This window comes from Babylonia areolata, chromosome 2 (genome assembly GCF_041734735.1).
Source record: "Babylonia areolata isolate BAREFJ2019XMU chromosome 2, ASM4173473v1, whole genome shotgun sequence".
Classification (NCBI taxonomy): Eukaryota; Metazoa; Mollusca; class Gastropoda; order Neogastropoda; family Buccinidae; genus Babylonia; species Babylonia areolata.
In genome coordinates this window covers 58,504,437-58,509,436 of record NC_134877.1, presented here as the reverse complement: position 1 = coordinate 58,509,436, position 5,000 = coordinate 58,504,437, and the positions used below count along the sequence as shown (strand labels likewise).

The 5,000-nt window shown below is 45.0% G+C and overlaps 1 protein-coding gene across 1 annotated transcript in view; it reads left to right on the top strand.

The window, feature by feature from the left end:
• The window catches only part of LOC143279527 (calcitonin gene-related peptide type 1 receptor-like), a 369,139-nt gene that overhangs the window by 96,772 nt on the left and 267,367 nt on the right, over positions 1–5,000 (top strand). The window lies entirely within an intron of this gene.

Here is a 5,000-nt window from a genome sequence, read left to right as displayed (position 1 = left end):
TCTGTCTGCATCCCTGTGTGTGTGTCTGTCTACATCCCTGTGTGTGTGTCTGTCTACATCCCTGTGTGTGTATGTCTGCATCCCTGTGTGTGTCTGTCTACATCCCTGTGTGTCTGTCTGTCTACATCCCTGTGTGTGTGTGTATGTCTGCATCCCTGTGTGTGTCTGTCTACATCCCTGTGTGTCTGTCTGTCTACATCCCTGTGTGTGTGTGTCTGTCTACATCCCTGTGTGTGTGTGTGTCTACATCCCTGTGTGTGTGTCTGTCTGCATCCCTGTGTGTCTGTCTACATCCCTGTGTGTGTCTGTCTGCATCCCTGTGTGTGTGTCTGTCTGCATCCCTGTGTGTGTCTGTCTACATCCCTGTGTGTGTGTCTGTCTACATCCCTGTGTGTGTGTCTGTCTACATCCCTGTGTGTGTCTGTCTGCATCCCTGTGTGTCTGTCTACATCCCTGTGTGTGTCTGTCTACATCCCTGTGTGTGTGTCTGTCTGCATCCCTGTGTGTCTGTCTACATCCCTGTGTGTGTCTGTCTACATCCCTGTGTGTGTGTCTGTCTGCATCCCTGTGTGTCTGTCTACATCCCTGTGTGTGTGTCTGTCTGCATCCCTGTGTGTCTGTCTACATCCCTGTGTGTGTCTGTCTGCATCCCTGTGTGTGTGTCTGTCTGCATCCCTGTGTGTGTCTGTCTGCATCCCTGTGTGTGTGTCTGTCTCGCTGTCCGTGTGTGTCTGTCTGCATCCCTGTGTGTGTGTCTGTCTGCATCCCTGTGTGTGTCTGTCTACATCCCTGTGTGTGTGTCTGTCTACATCCCTGTGTGTGTGTGTCTGTCTACATCCCTGTGTGTGTGTCTGTCTGCATCTGTGTGTGTGTGTCTGTCTGCATCCCTGTGTGTCTGTCTGCATCCCTGTGTGTATCTGTCTCGCTGTCTGTGTGTGTCTGTCTACATCCCTGTGTGTGTCTGTCTGCATCCCTGTGTGTCTCTGTCTGCATCCCTGTGTGTGTCTGTCTGCATCCCTGTGTGTGTCTGTCTGCATCCCTGTGTGTGTGTCTGTCTGCATCCCTGTGTGTGTGTCTGTCTACATCCCTGTGTGTGTCTGTCTACATCCCTGTGTGTGTGTCTGTCTGCATCCCTGTGTGTGTCTGTCTCCATCCCTGTGTGTCTGTCTACATCCCTGTGTGTGTCTGTCTACATCCCTGTGTGTGTGTGTCTACATCCCTGTGTGTGTGTGTCTACATCCCTGTGTGTGTGTGTGTGTCTACATCCCTGTGTGTGTGTCTGTCTACATCCCTGTGTGTGTCTGTCTACATCCCTGTGTGTGTGTGTCTACATCCCTGTGTGTGTGTGTCTACATCCCTGTGTGTGTGTGTCTACATCCCTGTGTGTGTCTGTCTACATCCCTGTGTGTGTGTGTGTGTCTACATCCCTGTGTGTGTGTCTGTCTACATCCCTGTGTGTGTCTGTCTACATCCCTGTGTGTGTGTGTCTCCATCCCTGTCTGTGTCTGTCTACATCCCTGTGTGTGTCTGTCTACATCCCTGTGTGTGTCTGTCTCCATCCCTGTGTGTGTGTGTCTACATCCCTGTGTGTGTGTCTGTCTCCATCCCTGTGTGTGTCTGTCTACATCCCTGTGTGTGTGTGTCTACATCCCTGTGTGTGTGTGTCTACATCCCTGTGTGTGTGTGTGTGTCTACATCCCTGTGTGTGTGTCTGTCTACATCCCTGTGTGTGTCTGTCTACATCCCTGTGTGTGTGTGTCTACATCCCTGTGTGTGTGTGTGTGTCTACATCCCTGTGTGTGTGTCTGTCTACATCCCTGTGTGTGTCTGTCTACATCCCTGTGTGTGTCTGTCTGCATCCCTGTGTGTATCTGTCTACATCCCTGTGTGTGTCTGTCTACATCCCTGTGTGTGTGTGTCTACATCCCTGTGTGTGTGTGTCTGTCTACATCCCTGTGTGTGTGTCTGTCTCCATCCCTGTGTGTATCTGTCTACATCCCTGTGTGTGTCTGTCTACATCCCTGTGTGTGTGTGTCTACATCCCTGTGTGTGTGTGTGTGTCTACATCCCTGTGTGTGTGTCTGTCTACATCCCTGTGTGTGTCTGTCTACATCCCTGTGTGTGTCTGTCTACATCCCTGTGTGTGTCTGTCTACATCCCTGTGTGTGTCTGTCTACATCCCTGTGTGTGTCTGTCTACATCCCTGTGTGTGTGTCTGTCTACATCCCTGTGTGTGTCTGTCTACATCCCTGTGTGTGTGTCTGTCTACATCCCTGTGTGTGTGTCTGTCTACATCCCTGTGTGTGTCTGCCTACATCCCTGTGTGTCTGTCTACATCCCTGTGTGTCTGTCTACATCCCTGTGTGTGTGTCTGTCTACATCCCTGTGTGTGTCTGCCTACATCCCTGTGTGTCTGTCTACATCCCTGTGTGTCTGTCTACATCCCTGTGTGTGTCTGTCTACATCCCTGTGTGTGTCTGTCTGCATCCCTGTGTATGTCTGTCTACATCCCTGTGTGTCACGAATATCCAGTTCGTGTCTCTCCTCCTTCTGTTCTTTTTTTTTTTCTTTTGTTTCCCTTTTCCTGTTTTTATGTCTGTCGTTCTGTCCTTGTGTCTGTCGTGTCGGTCTGTTTCGTTGCCTGCTTGTTTGTCCGTCCGTCTGTCCGTCCCTCTCTTTCTCTCCCTCTCTTCTGTGTGTGTGTGTGTGTGTGTGTGTGTGTGTGTGTGTGTGTGTGTGTGTGTGTGTGTGTGTGTGTGTGTGTGTGTGTATGTGTGTGTGTGTGTGTGTGTGTGTACGTGTGTGTGTGTGTGTGTGTGTGTGTGTGTATGTGTGTGTGTGTGTGTGTGTGTGTGTGTGTGTGTGTGTGTGTGTGTGTGTTCGCGCATATGTGTGTGTTCGCGCGAGTGTGTGTGCGTGTGTGCTCGCGCGAATGTGTGTGTGTGTGTGCGCGCGCGCGCGCTTGCTCACGTGTGTGCCTACGTACGTACGTGCGTGCTTTGCATTGAAAACAGCCATCTCTTCCCTAGGGGGGTGAGCTCCTTAACCAAAGACTAATTGACCGTTTGGTGCGAAAGGACTGGCGAGAGAGCGATAAAAGATGTAGACAATGTGTGTGCTCTCCGTGTTCAAGGAAGCTCTCTGGCCCTGTATGTCAGAGAACTGGAAGGCGAAAAGAGCATGACGTAAATGACACGAAGAAAGAAGAGAAACAAGAGATGAAGATAAGGAAAAAAAAAAAAAGAGAGAGAGAGAGAGAGAGAGAGAGAGAGAGAGAGAGAGAGAGAGAGGAAGAAACTAGGCAAATTTTGTACCGAGTTATACCGGCAAAACTGAGACTCTTTTCTTTCGATCGATGGACAGGGGGACAGGCAGATAGATAGATAGATAGATAGATAGATAGATAGATAGATAGATAGATAGATAGACTGACAGACAGACAGACAGACAGACAGACAGATAGATAGAAATAATATTATATATATATATATATATATATATATATATATATATATATATTGGCAGATAGATAGATAGAGGGATTAATCTATTGGCAGGTAGATAGATAGACAGATAGATAAATAGATAAATAGATAGAGTAATTTATTGGCAGATAGATAGATAAATAGATAAATAGATAGATTAATTTATTGACACAGAGAGAGAGAGAGATAGATAGATAGACAGAAATATCCGTCTCACACTCCCCCACACCCTCTACACACACACACACACACACACACACACACACACACACACACATATATATATATATATATATATATATATATATATATATATATAGACACACAGACAGACGAACAGATAGACATAGATATTGATAAATGTCTAGACAGACAGACGCTGTGTTGTCTGTGTCTGTCTCAGTGTCTGTCTCTACCCCCCACCCCCACCCCCACACACAAAATTAATGAATAAATGAACTGAGGAACAAATGAATGAATAAGTGATCAAATAATGAATGAAACGCATGAGAGAGAGAGAGAGAGAGAGAGAGAGAGAGAGAGAGAGAGAGAGAGTTCATCATTTCATTTATTCATTAATTTTGTGTGTTCACATTTTTCTATTGATTGATTGACTTTTATATTGATATGCTTAGGGGGAGGGGGGACACGGCAGTGCAAAAGAGACCAAACTGGTGATTTTTCATGATTTGGGTTTTTGATGGATTTTGATTCTTGAACATCTCTTCTATCATATGCATCAGTTTTTCCACTGTAAAGATGTCTTTAACAATGAAAAAATGCCAACAAAGATTGCTTGCTGAATCACGAAAGTGTTTATTTTGTTCAATTTCGACGCAAGTCTGTCAAGTTTCTGGCCTTGCCAACATACCTTGCTCATGATGAGTAAACCTACAACCATGAGACTTTGCATGATTGTTTTATGACATGTCTTTAAGTTTTGTCACGAGTATGTACGAAAATATTCTCTGGGTTTTAATTCATAGCAGTTCCAATCTTTTTACCCATTGTAAATTTTATAGGATTTCGCAATACCCAAAATTTCAAAACTTCATAAAAAGTACAATAATTAAAGAATCAACACAATCTCACGTGAAAATGAAGATAATGGCATTGTGTATCAAGTCCATATAACAAAAAGTGTCTGCATGCACCACATGGACCACAAACCCGATTTCTTTGATACATTGTTGGCGGCCATTTTGATTTGTTTCCATGGCAACGGATATTCACAGAAATCAAAAGACACCTTTTTTGTGATCCACAAGTGATGATACACCTAGCAGACAAAAAAAAAAAAAGAGATATAGTCGGAGAAAAAAAAAGTCGTTATTGACTGTAGTGTCTGGCCTTAATCGTTCACTCACGTATCTATTTATTTGCACATTTGTCGATTTACTTCTCAATCATTGTCAATCATTCGTGAGATGTTATTGTTGATGTTGCTGCTTTGTATATGTTAACTAATGATCAATCTTTCCTCTGGGTTTCCATATTTTATTTTTTCATTCATTC